This window comes from Diabrotica virgifera, chromosome 3 (genome assembly GCF_917563875.1).
Source record: "Diabrotica virgifera virgifera chromosome 3, PGI_DIABVI_V3a".
NCBI classification, from domain to species: domain Eukaryota; kingdom Metazoa; phylum Arthropoda; class Insecta; order Coleoptera; family Chrysomelidae; genus Diabrotica; species Diabrotica virgifera.
In genome coordinates this window covers 41537107-41556866 of record NC_065445.1, presented here as the reverse complement: position 1 = coordinate 41556866, position 19760 = coordinate 41537107, and the positions used below count along the sequence as shown (strand labels likewise).

Sequence of the window (19760 nt, the reverse complement as noted above, 5' to 3'; positions counted from 1 at the left end):
TTTTTTATGTGTTTTAAATTGTATTAATTTTTTTCGATTCCTGAGAAAACTAATAAGTATTTTTGAAAAATTTAAAGGCAGAATAAAATATTACCTTATTACCGAGGGTCAAGAGTCCCTTAGAATAAATGAAAAGTTTCTTTTTAGTGAAATATTTGAAATTAAAAATCACCCTAAATTTTCTCTTTTATTTTCACCCCTGTAACTTATTAAAATAAACATTATAGAAGTTTTCAGGGACTTTCGGCCCTCAATAATAATGTAATATTTCATTCTGCCTTTAAATTTTTCAAAAATATTTAGTAGTTTTCACAGGACTCGAAAAAAATGAATACATTTAAAACACATTTAAAATTTTGACAGGCGAAATTTTGCGCCTATGTCCTTAAGAAAAATGTGGTAAAATAAAATATTTATTAACTGAGATATACATAACAATGTGGACATTTTCAATAAAGTAGCATCATATTATAAGTTTATGTTTTACCATCCACCCATTTCCGGGCTTATTTTGAAGGTGTATTTTTTTGCCAGGACCAAAGCACACATCGGCACAGTATTACTTTTATCTTTGACATATTAGCTATATGTATGTTAAATTTCATGTCACGACTATAAAACATAAAACTATAAAACACGACCAGTCTTAATTAATAACTCAACAATAACTACTGTAAAGTACCTAACATAACACAAAATAATATTATCTTAATAACCAACACGCTAAAAAATACAATTTGAATTTGCAGATGCAGACTGACAAGTTAGGACCTGTAAAATGAGAAACCGCCTCATTTAGGGCGATAAATTATATTTAATAGCTTCTTGACGAATCAGTGGACGAATCGTTAACACGTGCGTTTGTTTATGTTGGGAATTTGCTATGTGAATGTGGAATAGCGCGATAACTTTCGAACGAAAAGTCCGATTTTAACCAAATTTGGTATATAGGTTCCTTTCTTGATTTATACGATCTACTTTGAGAACCAGAAGAATAGGTTTACCTGAAGTTGTGTTTTTCTCTGTTTTTTATGTAAAAATATGTTTTTTTTTCTCACCCTGTATATACTATTTTTCAAAAAGATAATACCGCCATTGAAAAGAGCGTAAAAATATTTTTTTGGAAATATTTTGAACTTTTTAATTATTTTAATAATTATCAATTAATAAATGCATAACGTATCTTTACGTGTATTTCTTATGGCGAACTTAACAAGGTTTTATGAGCATATTTTTCTGTAAAACTACACATTTTAAAAAAAGTCGTAGTTGGGCCAATGTTTCTTTTTGAAATTATAAATTATTTTGAGCCGATGGGATGTCTCAAAATAATTAGTAGGAGTGAGGTCGGTGGGACAACTTCTACAAACGAAAAATGCTTAAAGTAGGAGTATCAGGTTTTAGTAGACGCTGGTTCCTGTGACGGGGTTATTAAAAGAAGTAACTTCGTTATAATACATGTATTTATAATACTCTACTTAAAACAAAGTGGGCTGAAAGCTATTGTTATTGAAAACAAATATCGCCACAAGCACAAAGTTTGGTATACCTAAGGGATCATGCCTGCACCGACGACACCGTCGTGTGCAGCCACATCAAATTAGTTCTTAGCAAATTAGAAGAAAACAAAACAAAAACAAAACAAAATTGTTTATTGATATCAGGTCTACAAATATTACTGTTACACACAATATAAATTATTGCACTGTCAACTGTCTTTCGATATTTTCTCTTCAACCTAAATAATTCATAAAATAAACGATCAATGAGACATTATTTAGAGACAGTTATTATTTGCGGTAACTACCAGAGTATCGATTAATTAAATAATTTATTAAAAATCAAGGTCAATGCCAATCGGTAATATGGGACTTTTATTATTTACTGGTTCGAATAACCGGTTCAAAATTGCATATTATTGTATATCGTATGAATCGATACGGAACAATTAAAACAATGCTACTTTTAAATGGGATTGTGCAGAACTATTGTAGGCACTGCAAAAAATCTGTATAAATGACAAAACAAATCAAACATTATTTTTCTACAAACGTGTTAAAAATGCAACATTTAGCACTCCATAGGAGCGTTAAAAATGTTACTTTAAAGCACTGGGTGCTTTAAAATTTTTAAGGCACTGCAGTTAAAATTAAAATGTCAAATTTTGAAAACAAACGTCAAAATATTGTGTATATTTCATTTATTAACATTAATATTAACAGTACAATTTGCGCAATTTGAAAAAGGTTTTTTAGAGGTTTTTTAAAATTTAATTTAAACTGTATTATTGCATTTTTAACACGTTTGTAGAAAAAAACTATTAAGATTTGCTAGAATATATAACAATAAAAGTAAATGTTATTCTATAGTTGTTATGATTTACGTATTGGCAGTTTTGATGTAATGTCAAGAAAAATATAAAAATGGAATGTCAGTCAAGTTCAAGTAAAAGTTTTGAAGGTATTGTCCTGTAATTGAGAATAAATAAATTATAATTGTTGATATATAAGACGTTTGTAGAAAAAATATTGTATGATATACTTGTTAAAATTACATTTTTAAGGCACTCATGTAAATTGCAGAATTCGCTTCGCTCATTCTACAGACCTTAACATGCGTGCCTTAAAATTGTATTTTTAACACTAGTATCATAAACAAGAATAAAAACCGCAAAACGCTGTAAAAATGAGTGGCGCATACAATATTCCAGCTACAAAAGATCTGATATGAATATTACGTGACTCGAAAATGTATTTTCATTTTGATGCAAAACAAAATTCTAGTTTTATTTTAAAAGATGTTTTCATAATATTTGCCCAGTTTGAAGTAAACCGCGCCACAGAAGAGTAACTTTGATACAGTTTCAATTTTGAAACTCTTTTTTGGCGCGTTTACTTCAAATTTAGCAAATATTATGAAAAAATTTTTTAAAATAAAACTAGAATTTTGTTTTGCATCAAAATGAAAATACATCTTCGAGCCAAGTAATATTCATATCAGATCTTTTGTAGCTGGAATATTGTATGCGCCACTTGTATTTTTATTCTTGTATCATGAGTTTTTCAAAGTTATTTAAAAATTAAATGTATAAATTACACGTTAAGCTTTATAAATGGTCGCCTTTGTCGCCTTATCTCCCAAATGATCTAGTGTCCATCGAATGTGCATTAGTTTTTTTTTTTTCTATTCGAAACAGATTAAAAAAATATTGGTATGGCCGGTAAATGAACTCGGATTGCCCGTTGTCAGATCAAATTAGCGTCGTAGCTACTACAACTACATAAACCATTTAGGGAATAATCGTTAATTGGATTAATACTTTTGTAGCTTAATAACTTCTAAATGGCTTAACCGATTTTGTTCACTAAAATTGAGTTTGAAACGTATTGATAAGTAGTATATTATGCACCTAAGGTCAAGTATGATAACTGAAGCTATTACAGGAATTATTGAGCTTGAAAAACCGTTTTTCCCATAAGAAATAGATTTGATCATAATTATGAAGCCTATAACTTAAAAATTCGAATTTTCCCGGATATAAGGTATACACCGCTAGATTCGTCTAGAGTCTTTCTACAATCGCTCAGTTATTGGCGTAATTCGTTGGTTGAAATTTTGAGTAATGGTCGAAAAACCAAAATTTTCAAAGTTTAGTTTTTCAGTTTTTGGGCTATACTGAGCCGTGTGTATGTCTTATCCTGACAGCTTAGACAACATTTAAAAGCTTAACTTAAAGCTATTGAAGATATTCTTGTTGATATTGAAGATGTTCTCCTGTCTTATCTTGAACTGAAGATATATACCGCCAAAAATATGCCGTTTTCTACCTACCAAGTCCTATAGCTGGCTTACGGGTAGTCAAAACTTACAAACTACACCGGTTATGAATCGTCCTTTACCCTCTCTTCAAACACAGAAAAGAAATTCAGATCCGTTTAACTTTTCCACACACATACATACATACATATCCGCAAACATTTTCCCTTTTTTAAATAAAAATTGACTTTATTTCTGAGCTCGGTAACTTTTGAACGGTATAACCGATTTTCAAAATTATAGACATGCGTTGGAAAGGTAATGATCGCTTCTATTAGAAGCCGCAAAGGTCGGAGTTAAATATACGAAGTTTTTGGGAGTTTTGGGGGAGAACGGAAAACAGACCCTAAATAGGAAGGGCCGTAAAATCCACACTCTTGGACCAAAATGGATGGTTGACATATGAATGGGTGAGTCTTTTCCTGAACTTTAAGATGGGAGTTGGCCCAATTTTCAATTCAGTCATATTTAGAAAATCGAAAATTTCGTGTATATATAGTGTTCTCTGGTAATAACTAAAGCTCGGATTATAGGCAAAATGCCTTTTCTTGCCTATTTTGCCTATTATAATTGTTTTTTGCACTTTTTGCCTTTTTTCGTAAATTCCGCCTATTTGTGCCTTTTTTAAAATTTCATGGTACTACCCATGATATTATTCTAATACTAAACCATTCTATAATAAAATTTTGGGTCAATAATAAAATATCAATGGTTTGTTTATATAACAGATTTCTAGGAAAATGTACCTGATCGAGACTTGAGGGTTAACTATTTGGAAATCCCTAAGCTTTATTAGTTTATTATCAGTTGTACAGTCGGTTAATGTATCAGAGTTTAGTCACAAATTGCTATATCCTAGTTTAGTTTTGTTGCGTATACCGAAAAGCAAAGAACACGTTTTAAAACGTTTTAGACATTTGTGTGAAAAGATGACATCTAAATTAAGGCTATGGATCTTATTCGGATCTTTCTCTAGAAGGAGATGGAGCATTTTGTAAACCATGCGGCAAATCGGTAAGTTTTATTTTTTCTCGTCCCACAACATAACTAGAGTAGTAAGTAACATACTCAGATTTCGAGTAGAAAAAAGTACTTTATTGACCAGAATTGTGGAACCCCACTTCATAAACGTAATTTGGAAAAATTAAATTCCTTTTAGTTAGCCCAAATATCTCTGCGGGATAGTTTAAGCAGTTTTAACCTCTTTTTACCCAACCCTATACCAGTGAATAAAATAGTTTTAATGCTTTCAGATGCTGCGGCATATATGTTAAAAGATTTAAAGATTTTTTATCCTAATTTAATTCATTGCACTTGTGTAGCCCACGGGGTAAATAGAATTGCTGGAGAAATAAGAAATCTGTTTCCGTTGGTAAATAATTTTATAAATTTTATGAAAAAAGTTTTTGTAAAGGCTCCGTTGAGGGTGCAAATATATAAAGAAAGACTTCCCGGTGTCCCTTTGCAACCTAAACCAGTAATTACAAGGTGGGGAACCTGGCTCGAAGCAGTTTTTTTTACTTTGAACACTGCAATGAAATGGAATTAGTTATGTCAGAATTTGATGATGATATTTCCGAAGCCATTCGAGAAGCAAAAAAAAATATTAAAAAATCCCAAATTGAAACAGGAACTCGCTTATATCAATGACAATTATAAATTAATATTTACCACAATTACCTTATTAGAAAAACAATAGATAAATTTATGTGAGTCAGTAAAATTAATAGATAATTTAAAGACGAAAATTAAATCGGGACCTGGAAGTAATGGTCAATTAATTTAAAAAAAAATGAAATATATTTTCGACATGAATGAAGGTTTTTCGTTTTTATCTAATGTTGCTAAAGTTTTGAATGGGACATTTTCCGACGAATTACAAATTATGCCAGATTTATTATCCGCTCTGAAATATGCTCCAATTACATATGTCGATGTCGAACGTTCGTTTTCAATGTACAATAGTATATTGTGCAACAAGTGCAGAAAGGTACTAATTTCTCACGAGTTTGAAAAGTTGCGGTACGAGCGCAAGCGAGTGCCGCAATTCAAACGAGTGAGAAATTACCTTTCTGCACGTGTTTCACACTATACTTTTTCTACAAGCACAGTTTTTCCTAAAAATAAAAATCACAATTTCCAAACGACGATTAATTATAATAGGTACCTATGTGATAAATTTTAAACTGTATTTAATTAATACCTACTAATCAATTTAAATTCCTTATACCTAAATAAATTGCACAGAAATCAGTTAAAAAATTAATGCACTGCCTTAATTTGTTTAAATTTAAACAATAATTATTACACATTATTGACATTATATTTATGCAGTCACGGATTTACACAAAACCTACTTCATTCGACGTCTCTTGCACAGGTTGCTAAATGCTTATTGGTTATTTGATAATTATAAAATGTTTAATAAGAATAAAATTGTAAAATAAAACAGTTGTAACATCCATAATTTAGTTTCTATGCTATAGTTAAATATAATAATTGTCTTATAGGTTATATATTTGTCTAAAGTTTAACCACGGATGTAAACAGAATATAACGTTACTCAGAATGCGGTAGTCCAAGGATGTAAACAGAATATAGCGTTACTCAGAATGAGGTAGTCAACTGTGCAGAAAAGAACTTTGCGGCACAGAAACGTCACTTTGCGGCACAGAAACGTCACTTTTCTGCACACTAATGTCAAATATCTTATACTGTGAGAAAATATCAAGTTTGCTAACATAAAACCGTGCAGAAAAGTGCACTTTGAATAGTGGTTGTAGAAAAAAATATAAAAATGGAATGTCAGTCAAGTTCAAGTAAAAGTTTTGAAGGTATTGTCCTGTAATTGAGAATAAATAAATTATAATTGTTGATATATAAGACGTTTGTAGAAAAAATATTGTATGATATACTTGTTAAAATTACATTTTTAAGGCACTCATGTAAATTGCAGAATTCGCTTCGCTCATTCTACAAACCTTAACATGCGTGCCTTAAAATTGTATTTTTAACACTAGTATCATAAACAAGAATAAAAACCGCAAAACGCTGTAAAAATGAGTGGCGCATACAATATTCCAGCTACAAAAGATCTGATATGAATATTACGTGACTCGAAAATGTATTTTCATTTTGATGCAAAACAAAATTCTAGTTTTATTTTAAAAGATGTTTTCATAATATTTGCCCAGTTTGAAGTAAACCGCGCCACAGAAGAGTAACTTTGATACAGTTTCAATTTTGAAACTCTTTTTTGGCGCGTTTACTTCAAATTTAGCAAATATTATGAAAACATTTTTTAAAATAAAACTAGAATTTTGTTTTGCATCAAAATGAAAATACATCTTCGAGCCAAGTAATATTCATATCAGATCTTTTGTAGCTGGAATATTGTATGCGCCACTTGTATTTTTATTCTTGTATCATGAGTTTTTCAAAGTTATTTAAAAATTAAATGTATAAATTACACGTTAAGCTTTATAAATGGTCGCCTTTGTCGCCTTATCTCCCAAATGATCTAGTGCCCATCGAATGTGCATTAGATTTTTTTTTCTATTCGAAACAGATTAAAAAAATATTGGTATGGCCGGTAAATGAACTCGGATTGCCCGTTGTCCGATCAAATTAGCGTCGTAGCTACTACAACTACATAAACCATTTAGGGAATAATCGTTAATTGGATTAATACTTTTGTAGCTTAATAACTTCTAAATGGCTTAACCGATTTTGTTCACTAAAATTGAGTTTGAAACGTATTGATAAGTAGTATATTATGCACCTAAGGTCAAGTATGATAACTGAAGCTATTACAGGAATTATTGAGCTTGAAAAACCGTTTTTCCCATAAGAAATAGATTTGATCATAATTTTGAAGCCTATAACTTAAAAATTCGAATTTTCCCGGATATAAGGTATACACCGCTAGATTCGTCTAGAGTCTTTCTACAATCGCTCAGTTATTGGCGTAATTCGTTGGTTGAAATTTTGAGTAATGGTCGAAAAACCAAAATTTTCAAAGTTTAGTTTTTCAGTTTTTCGGCTATACTGAGCCGTGTGTATGTCTTATCCTGACAGCTTAGACAACATTTAAAAGCTTAACTTAAAGCTATTGAAGATATTCTTGTTGATATTGAAGATGTTCTCCTGTCTTATCTTGAACTGAAGATATATACCGCCAAAAATATGCCGTTTTCTACCTACCAAGTCCTATAGCTGGCTTACGGGTAGTCAAAACTTACAAACTACACCGGTTATGAATCGTCCTTTACCCTCTCTTCAAACACAGAAAAGAAATTCAGATCCGTTTAACTTTTCCACACACATACATACATACATATCCGCAAACATTTTCCTTTTTTAAATAAAAATTGACTTATATTTCTGAGCTCGGTAACTTTTGAACGGTATAACCGATTTTCAAAATTATAGACATGCGTTGGAAAGGTAATGATCGCTTCTATTAGAAGCCGCAAAGGTCGGAGTTAAATATACGAAGTTTTTGGGAGTTTTGGGGATGAGAACGAAAAACAGACCCTAAATAGGAAGGGCCGTAAAATCCACACCCTTGGACCAAAATGGATGGTTGACATATGAATGGGTGAGTCTTTTCCTGAACTTTAAGATGGGAGTTGGGCCAATTTTCAATTCAGTCATATTTAGAAAATCGAAAATTTCGTGTATATATAGTGTTCTCTGGTAATAACTATTATGATATAAAAGGAACATACGAGAAACGTAAAAAATAAGAAAGAAATTCAACATTTCAACAACATTCAAATCAATAAACACATTCAGATCTATTATATCTAAAACTAAACGTAACAATTAAATTATCTAAATTTAGACGTAACATTAATAACTGGGTAAGAAAGAGAAAAATAGAATGGAATGACCACATAAGCCGAATGAGAACAAATAGGGTAGTCAGGACAGCGAGAAACGGTTCTCCAATAGGAAGACGATCACGAAAACGATGGAACGTCAACTTACTAGACGCACATTGAAAAAACAGACAGTCATGTCTATACAAAAAGACGAAAACTAAACGTAACAATGAACAAGAAAGAACAAAGATTTGCATTTATAATATACTTTGTGCATACGAACAATTTTATTTAGGTGAAACATGAAGTTCATTAAACGTTAGAATAAGTGAACATTAGAATTTGATAGATCTCAAATATGTCAATACGCATGGGACAATGAACAAAGAGTTCAGTGGAAATATTCAAGTATAGTCCTGAAAGAAACAGATAGTAAAAGGAGAAGAATCAAAGAAGCGGCTCTAAGTATGCTAAATGAATGATTACCCATACTAAAAGAGGAAGTCAATAGAAAGAAAATACCATGATTAGTAAGTCAATAACATATCGAGGATAGTACAGAATTTATATTTTATTATTATTTATATATGTATGTATTATTAATATTATTTATAATTTAAAATAATATAGGTACATATAAAATCATAATTTGGTGTTAGTTTTGAGAGTAAGACCAAATACTGACAATGTTGGAATAGTACCAGGAGGTTTTTTTCTGGTTATTCGTCGTGATTTACTATGGAATCACTAACACGAGAATTTTACTGTCATCATTGCATGCGGTTGTCTTTTTAAAGACAGATTACATGCTATGATTTTTTTTGTAACGGATATTCTTGAGCTAAAGTTGATTTCATGTAATCTAATGAACTATCTTTCAATAAAGTTGTCCCAAGAACGCAACTTTTAAATACTGGCAAAATCATTTTTTTGTACATATTCTTCTTTAAAATGTATACCTAATATACATTTGTCTGAATTGCCGACAAGAATGTATCAGATTAAATTAAATTATTAGAAGAATTTTTTTGCTAAGCAACAACACTTTTATTCAATTTATTAAAATTTTGTATTTTGATAACGACGTCCGAAGTGGAAGTCGACACATCAATAAAATAATTTTTTCTACGGCCGTGCTAAAAGAGCCGCTTTCACGCACGCATTTCGTTTCCGACAGTTGCACTTTCCCGCACGCCGTGCGGGAAAGTAAAATACCATGTAACATGGCATTATAATATATTATTATTATAATACATGCAATAAACTAATATTTAGATATTATCTAATATTTAATTTCAAATTTATCTTTTTGTGTTCTTGTTTTCATGAAATTAGCGCGATTATTTCATTCATAGGAGATTCTGACCAATAGAAAGCTACAGAAATCTGAATTAAATCGATAATTTTTGATAATCTCCCGTCGTTAAGTATATTACGTCAGATGCCCTTCGTTGCTACGAAAAAATACATTCAGTGACATTAATGACAATTAATGTTTTAAAAATTATAAAAGTGATGACTTTCAATCGTCAAATATTTATAAAAACTGTGTGTTTAATGGTACTTACATAAATAAATTACAATAAAATTTTGGTTTTGAACAGTTTTATTCATGAAATAATCGCAACAAATTGCACTCGACCTCTGAAATTAATATAGAATTTTTGCTCTTGTGACACTTTGACATAATTTCACTCGCCTTCGGCTCGTGAAATTAAAACTGTCAAAGTGTCACTCGGGAAAAATTCAATAATTTCAGAGCTCTTGTGCAATTACTACTGATAATTCGATGAAATAAAATTATTTTGACCTAATGTTTAAAAGTCAGATCAGTAGAAAATTACAATGGTTTTGAATTGTCGTCATGGAAACTAATATCGTCGTCGTGGTAATCCATTATATTGAAAGTTTGGTTTTGACAACCATTAATTTGTGTATTTTCGATTCTAAATAAAAATTGATATAACTCTATTTTTTGTGGCTTTTTCCAAACGTACAGCCCTAGAAAAAATATTGTTCCTAACTCATGCGGAAAGTGTCTTCCCCGCAATCGACTGCTTGCGGGAAGTCAACGGCAGTCTCGTGCGTGAAAGTATCACTTTCCGCACTAGTTAGGAAAATAACTATTTTAAGTTCAATTGTGGCTTATTTCCCAGTTAGAATACTAAATTACATAAATGCCACAAATAAATAGCTTCAGAACAATATTATTTATGATGTTTAGTCACGTAATAAGTGTCAGGTAAAGTTTTTGTCAGATAAACTAATAAATATTAAAATAAGAAATAAAATAAAAGACGTAGTAAATGTAGTAATGATTCAATATTTTAAAATAAAAGACGTTCTCACAATCAGTTTATTATCTACTCCGGTCAACCCGTTTCGCTGTCTATAATATACACATCATCATCAGGTCCCGGTAACTAAATGTTAAATGATGCCGGCATAAAAAATCATTTCGAATTATTCGCTTTGTGCATGACTGACGCGACACCTAGCGTCGTCACCTGACATTTTTGGTGACCACACCATAATTTGAAGTTAAGCATATCATAAAAAGGTCGCCCATGTTTCTCCAACTGTCATCAATACGACTAACTTCACGCGTAACTTTGATACGAGAATTATAAAAAAAATGTATTGAAATAAAGATCACGTAATTTTATGAGCGTTATAAAGTGAGTACAAAGTCATACATATTTCTTTTTTGTGATTACAGCTTCAATTTACAGTACACTTCTCGTAGACTCTGCCGATAAGGTAGAGTCGTTTTGAGCAGTGGCGGCTGGTCAGAGGAGGCAAGGGAGGCTTAGCCTCCCCATAAATTTTTTACACACGCTACACTGTTTTGCTTACTTTGCTTCGCGTTAGAGATATCGCAAAAAGTTATTTGAACAAGTTGTTCCAAATAATATTCTAACCCCACATACCAAATTTCAGCAAAAAATTCGCACTTTTAGTTTTTTCATTATTTGTAGTCGGGATCCTAAAATCGCAGAGGAGGCTGCTGGCCGGAAAATCTCACTTGCTAATGCTCCGCGTAGCCCAGCAGCGTTTAAGGATGGTTTAAGGAGACCCGGTCTCCTTAGGCTACGGCTCCACGGGCGAGAAATTGACGCTAGCAGTAGCCGTAAAACGAACTTAAGGTTCCGCGGAACGGAATAGGAATAGTCGAACTGTACCGACTACAGGACTTGTGCGTAGTCGGTTCAGTTCGGCTATTCCTATTCCGTTCCGCGGAACCTTAAGTTCGTTTACGGCTACTGCTAGCGTCAATTTCTCGCCCGTGGAGCCGTAGCCTTAGAGCTGCACATCGCTTAACGCACACGCTGCCCGGAGATCGGGCAAGTGAGATTTTTCGGCCAGCAGCCTCCTCTGCGAATTTTAGGATCCTGACTACAAATAAAAAAAAAACTAAAAGTGCGAATTTTGTGGTGAAATTTGGTATGTGGGATTAGAAAAATATTTGGAACAACTTGATTCAATAACTTTTTCCGATATCTGTAATGCAAAGCAAAATATCGGTAATTTACCGTGTTTTTGCATTCGCAGAGTAAGTCGCTCTTAGAATTAAAAAAAATTAGTTGAGTATCTTAAACAATGTAAACCTTCAACCTGTATGGACTGCAAAACTTCAAATCTGTATTTATTTTGATATGCATATCTACTTACAGAGCTAGAATTGTTAACAAATAAACGACACAAACTTTGGTAATACACTTTTACAATTATACTAACTATTTTTAAAATGATATGATATTATGAAATAATTATGAATTATGATGATATTATAAAATGTAAATAAAAAAGAATGTGTGGGTACTTTGTACGCACGTAAGAAGTTATACTTCTATTATATGATTTAAACGAAATTAATATACTTTTTATTTATATTTTATTTAAATATTAAACTAATTTATACTTACTACTTCTCAAATATTTTTATTAAAACAGTGCCAAAAATTAAAATAATAAAAGAATAAAACACACACAAACACATTAAAAATGCCACAAATGATTTCTGAACATTAATTGTCGGAAATTTTTTTAACTAAATACGTATTTTCTGAAAATAAAATTATATAATAAATATACTTACGATCATAAAATGTATAAAAAAAATTAAAAAAATAAAAGTTTTTATTGGGATTCGAACCAGCTATCAGCGCGGTTGGTATATTGAGATTCATTCGCCTTAAACGCTTCGCCACGGAGGCAATGTGTCATTATGTGCGAAGATCGACTAACTAAACGGATTAAGCTTTTGACATTTTTGAATTAAACTAAATTATTTTGATTTTGAATTGAAATGATTTAGAATTGAAAAAATACAACAAAACGTAGAGTAAGAAAACAATATCTTAGGTGAATTGATAGAAATTTTGATGGTAATCAAATTATGTAAATAAAAGTATTACATACTATGTATTTTGGTAGGTTCAAATAGGTAGGTACCTATGATACATTTACAATTTTTACGTACCTGTTGCTTTTAAAAACTATTTAAATGTCACTACAATTATAAACTTTTTTGTTTCTGTCCTCACAACAATAAAACTAATATATTATACATTTGTTTACTTTCATATTGAACAATTATTTATTATTGACAGATCATTTCAACACCCAATCAGAGCCCGTATAACGACTAATATCATACTGTCGGTGTGCGCATGCGCGCAGATCAATATAAATTCACCCTCAATCTCAATCGCGCCTAAAAAAGTATAACTTCAAAAATGGTCAAAAAAATGGGGGCCTAAATTAGATTTTTTTGTCGGATTTTTTTTTGCTAGTACAAATTTGTCTAGAAAATTTACAGTTAGGTATAGCCTCCCCTATTGAAAAAATCACGAGCCGCCACTGGTTTTGAGGAAACCTGGCGTGCCCATCATAAATACATATTGTGAGGTTGCAAATTATTACTAATTAGTTTTTAAAAACGATACTTTTCCAATTTATGTATAAAATGGATGTAGTAATCCTATTAAGAACTGGTTTCCAAAAATGTATCACAATTTATCTTTTCAACCGCAAACGGAACAAAAAGGGAAAAACATCTCCTTGTTTTTTAAAACTAGGAGGAGTAATTCAGATTTACCGCCCTGTAATGCTTTTTTGTAACTGGTGCAACCACAGGCTAGTTTACACCACTAAATTATGAAATTTCGACACTAGTAACATTTATGAAATTTTGACACTATTGATTTTTCAATTTCTTAGGTTAATTAATAATATCGGCGATTTTTTGTATTTTCTGAGTTATTTAGTTTTTAGATTTTTAGTCTGCATATTTATAAAAAAACTGTTGTTTTTAGAACTCTTTAACGAATTGCCATTAGTCTTAAGCCGGCCTCAAACGACTCCTGTACTTCGCAAGTATAGAATTATTCACCTACTTGGAAAGTATATGAGTTTGCGATTGCAATGGCAAACAGGGCACTCACACGACGTGTACAATTTACAAGTACGCGAGCGTAAACATTTGGCTTAACGACCTTTATGTGATTAATAATAAATAGACCAGGACATTTAGGAAAAAATAATTCGATATTTAAATACAGCACGTAGAAAGTTACAACTTTTTTCATTCAGGATGACACTAGTAAAAAAGTCAACAATAGAGAAATGGCTGGAAATGTATAGTTGCATTTTAAAGTGCAACCAAAAGTGCATAAACCTGTCAAAATAAGTGTATTAGGGCCAGATTTTGTTACTTGGGGGTTTTTGGGTCGCTGAGGACGAATATGCCATCAAAACGAACTATCGGGAAACCTGGTGTCCAGGTTCACTGCTAAGGCACGTCATCTAGAGTTTAGAGGGTTTTAGGCACTTAATTTATACAAACAGATTACTCGGGAGTTTTTGGGGTAGCTGAGCAAACATACGCCATCAAAACCTACCACCCATTGCACCTGATGCCCAAAAACCCTCCAAACTCCTGAAAATAACATGACTTAGCTTTGTGTACCAGGTGGTTGGGGAGTCGGTTCTGATGGCGTATTCGTATTCAGCGACCCCAAAAACCGCCTACTTAATCTATTTGCATGCATTCAGTGCGAAAACCTTAAAAACCCCAGAAGATGATGTGCCTTATAAGTGACCACGGGCACAAAGTGCTCCAGGGGTCGGTTCTGAGGGAGAATAATTCAAATATTATTATATGAGTTATTTTCAAGCAATTTCTGCAAACAAATATGAGTCACCTCTCAACGTCCAAATTAATGTTACTAATATTTTTACAGATGCGCCCTGGTCTTGTTGTCGTTTGCAGATCACCGCTGCGCTCGGCAGATTGTTTTTATGCCGTACTTGTCATTCAAATAAATACAGGGAATGTATAATTGGTTGCCTATCGGCTAATATTCCATAGCGTCTTATTACAAGCGAATGGTCAATCTGGGTACGGCTTGCCGAAGCGGGCATTGAATTCCCACAATCGCAGTCGGGTGTATGGCTGGCTAGGATCATTAATTTGAAAAGTCGCTTACGCACAGCACACAGGGATCACTTAACGTATGGATCGATCGAATTCTTTTAAAAACAATGAATAAAATTTAGTCTGTATTATCTCACAGATATTTTTTTTTATTTCACAGAAACGAATATCATCAGCTCTGATTAACTGATATATTTAAAAAAATCTATAATGTGTCCATAAATGTGTGGGTCGACACTGCCGACCCTGCCGACCTTGACCAGCCGCCACTGGTGAAAAATAAAGACACTTTAATCTTGATCGAACTTCATATTTTTTGACATACCTCGTATAATATAGATTTGATATCTAATAAAAATAAATAGATACAAAATAAACAGTTTTGCTTGAAAATAGTGAAGTGGAATTTAACATTACATTAACATAATTTGTTTATCTGACATTTAAATTTTATGTTGACGTTTAGTTGCGTCAAACGAAGTAGAGTTGACGTTTCTATGTCGGCAGAAAATGACAATTAAAAGGAGGCTTGTGACGTCACAATGACGACTTTGAGGTCGGATATCTCGAAGATGGTTAGAGATAGCGAAATGCCGTTTTCAGATTTGGATTCAGAAGACAAAACTACATAGGAATCCATCGCTAGGTGGCCTCTAGATATTTCAGGAGCGGCAACGGAATAACACACACACTTTTGCGAATTTATAAACGAAAAGTTTTCGTTGAAAATATCGATGAAGATTTAGTAAAAATTAATAAAGCATAGAATTGTAAATGTGCTAAAATAAATGTCTATTCTAAGGTAGAAAAAACTACATTTTTCTAGATTGGGCGCTCTATTTCCTTTTTTTTTTTTCTTTGGCCTCTCTCGGAAACTTCTAAAAACTGCTACCACTTGTTATATTGCTGTATTTCACCTGGATTCTTAATAATCCAGGTAAAGAAAACTCCAAAATATGGTAAGGACTATGGACAGTTATATAATGGGCTTGTTACCTATATACAGGGTGTAACAAATATATAGGTCACAAATTAAATCATATATTGTGGGACCAAAAATAGTTCGATTGAACCTAACTTACCTTAGTACAAATATTCACATAAAAAAAGTTACAGCTCTTTGAAGTTAAAAATAAAAATCGATTTTTCCAATATATCTAAACTTTTTGTGGTTTTTTATTGAAAACGGATATGTGGTATTCTTATGACAGGAGCATATTAAAATAAAATTATAGTGAAATGTGTATTATAGTGAAATTTGTGCACCCCATAAAAATTTTATGGGGGTTTTGTTCCCTTAAACCCCCCCCCCAAATTTTTGTGTAGGTTCCAATTAAATTATCAGTGTGTCACCATTAGTTAGCAACAATATTTCTAAAACTTTTTTGCCTCTTAGTACTTTTTCGAAAAGCTAGTTTTTATCGAGATATTTTGAATATTTTTCAAATCCACCACCTATTTGTGTATGGTTAAGTACGATTATAGAGACCTGCTAATAATATGAAAAATCTATAATTTATATTTTTATAATATGAAAATATACTAACAGGCAAAAAAGTTTTACGCAGAGCAAAAAAATTTAAGTACGATTATACTGGTAATAATATGAAAATTTATTTATAAATAATTAGAGTTTGTGGTATATTTTGAACCATATTAGAAAAGAAGCCACATCTCGATAAGAGATGCCTTATCGGAAAAATGCTAAGAGGCAAAAAAGTTTTAGAAACATTCTGTTTAACTAATGTTACCGCAATAACAGTTTAATTGGAAAGTACACAAACATTTGGGGGTTTAAAGGAACAAAACCCCCATAAAATTTGTATGTAAACATATTAAAAAGAAGCCGCATCTCGATTAAAGCTGATTTATCGAAAGATTACTAAGAGGCCAAAAAAGTTTTAAAAACATTTTGTTTAACTAATGGTACTGCAATAATAATTTAATTGGAACGTACATAAAAGTTTGGGGGGGGTTTAAGAGAACAAAACCCCCATAAAATTTTTATGGTGTGCACAAATTGCACTATAATTTCTTTTTAAGATGTTCCTCCCATAAGAATGCCACATGTCCATTTTCATTAAAAAATCTCTAATAGTTTTCGATATATCGGAAAAAATCGATTTTCATTTTGTAACTTCAAAGAACTCTAACTTTTTTTCTTTGCACATTTGTACTAAGGAAGTTAGGTTCAATCGAACTATTTTTGATCCCAGATTACGTGATTTAATTTATGACCTGTATTTTTGTTACCTGAAAAAAGTGCATATTTTATATTTTTACATATTAATGCTTTCTGTCTAATGCCAATACCTTCTTATATTCTGCTCGACACTCCTTATAACAACTTTTTTTTATTTTTAGGACATACAATTTCGTTTTGAGGATTTAAACAGAGTAAGTAGTATTCATTTCTTACATTTTAACTTTCTTTAATGATTCCTTTGAGCTTTCTGCCTAATAATACATCACTTACTTATGTTGAAGTGGTACTTACAGGGTGTCCAGAAACTCTACCGACAAACGAAGACAGGAGATTCCTCAGATAATTTTAAGATAATTTAACCCAATTCACCTAGTCCGAAAATGCTTCCTAATGGAGCTAGAGTTCTTTGAAGATGGCGTCATGTAAATAGTTTTTCTTAAATACCTCCAAAACGCTTCTATTTAGAAAAACTAAAATTGGTATACATATTTACTTTCCAGAAATGAATCGATTCCATCCATTGCGAATTTTTAGTACAGGTCATAGGCGTCCGTTTTGGGTAGGGCAACGGTTATTTTATCGCCTAAATTTTTCGTCTCTAATTTTTAAGCATTTTTGACTCTGAATTATTTAATTGTGAGTTATTCTAGTACTAAAAGGTACTCTTAGTTTAAGTCGATAGGATACACCGTTTTCTATAAAAATCGATTTGAAAATTGTTCGCTCCTTGAATTTAAAAAAAAAGATTAAAAAAAAACTATTTAGAAAGATAAAAACTGGTACATTTATTTATATCCCAGAGATTAATCGATTTCATTAATGGCGAATTTCTAGTACCGGTCATAGGCGTCCGTTTTGGGTAGGTCAACAGTTATTTTATAGCATACCTTTATTGTCTTTAATTTTTAAGTATTTTTGATATTAGATTATTCAATTATGAGATATTCGAGTACTAAAAGTTACTCTTGCTTTAAGTTGGTAAAATACATCGGTTTTTTTTAAATTTTTTTAACTTTTTTTTTCAAATTCCCAAAACTAAAAACTTTCAAATCGATTTTTCTAGAAAACGGTGTATCCTATCGACTTAAAGTAAGAGTACCTTTTAGTACTATAATACCTCACAATTTAATAATCCAGTATCAAAAATGCTTAAAAGTTGAAGACAAAAAAGTTATGCGATAAAATCACCGTTGCCCTACCCAAAACGTACGCCTATGACCGGTACTAGAAATTCGCAATGGATGGAATCGATTTATTTCTGGAAGATTTGTGTAAGAGGATGGATAACCCAAGACTCCCTAAAATAATTATGCAATGGGTACCACCAAACTGCAGAAAGAGAGGAAGACCCAAGAAATCTTGGAGAGAGGAAGTAACGAAGGCGATGAGCGCAAGAGATCTTAGAGATGGCCAATGGGATGATAGAGTGTCATGGAAATTAGGCATCGGACAACGTCGCAAGACGTTTTAAAACCGATTGATATATAAGATAAATATGTGTACCAATTTTCGTTTTTCTAAATAGAAGCGTTCTGGAGGTATTTAAGAAAAACTAATTACATGGCGCCATCTTCAAAGAGCTCTAGCTCCCTTAGGAAGCATTTTCGGACTAGGTGAATTGGGTTAAATTGTCATAAAATTATCTGAGGAATCTCCTGTCTTCGTTTGTCGGTAGAGTTTCTGGACACCCTATGAGGGACGTTTGATATTGTTCCATATGAGTACAAAAATGTATTTCCTTAAATCATACTGCATCATAAATACATCAATATAATTCTCGAATCTTAATATACGAAGAGTATTCTTCGCGAATAAATAAGACAACCGTAAAAAGAAAATTTATTTACTAAAATTACAGTTTTGAAGTCTTTAAATATTAATGTTCAACTAACGATGTTTATAACCACAAAATAGTTATAATAAGTCCCATATTAGTCTTTGAAAAAATAACTACTCAAGCAGAGCAAATAATATTAATAATAATAATAATTTGCTAAAAACAAAATGGTAGAAAGTAAATTAATCATCTCTAATTAATCATTTTATGCGCTGAAACCACGGTGTTTCATATATATTAAGAAGTCTTAATCTTTTGGATATAATCTATCTTTATGCATGAGAGAGTAATAATAATTATGGTTTGTACAGTATAAATACGATTGCACGTCATTGCCTCGTCATAGCAAGTGACGTCACATCATAACAACACAAAATATTTAAGAGGCTACAGTAGCTATCAATAGGTAGCAACACTCGCGGTACAAGATTGCGGCTGTAATTTTGAATATTTTGTCGAGATATTTGGCACACTTATTCGTGATATAATAAAGAATGGCGGTACAGAGCCCAATTTGAGGAATATATTAGTATGTGGAAATTACTCTGTAATTAAATACAATATTAAAAAAACGAGCCTGTACCGCCAATACGAAGAACAAAATATTAAACTTTCTTCAAATAAACTCTTTATCCC

The 19760-nt window shown here is 31.8% G+C and overlaps 1 protein-coding gene across 2 annotated transcripts in view; it reads left to right on the top strand.

Annotated features, from left to right (window-relative positions):
- Nucleotides 1-19760, top strand: part of LOC114327743 (glucose dehydrogenase [FAD, quinone]) — a 219085-nt gene that overhangs the window by 116140 nt on the left and 83185 nt on the right. For both annotated transcript variants that reach the window (XM_028276447.2, XM_050647889.1), the window contains exon 2: nucleotides 17446-17478. The gene's annotated coding sequence lies outside the window, so the exon portion shown is untranslated. The remainder of the gene's footprint in view (nucleotides 1-17445; nucleotides 17479-19760) is intronic.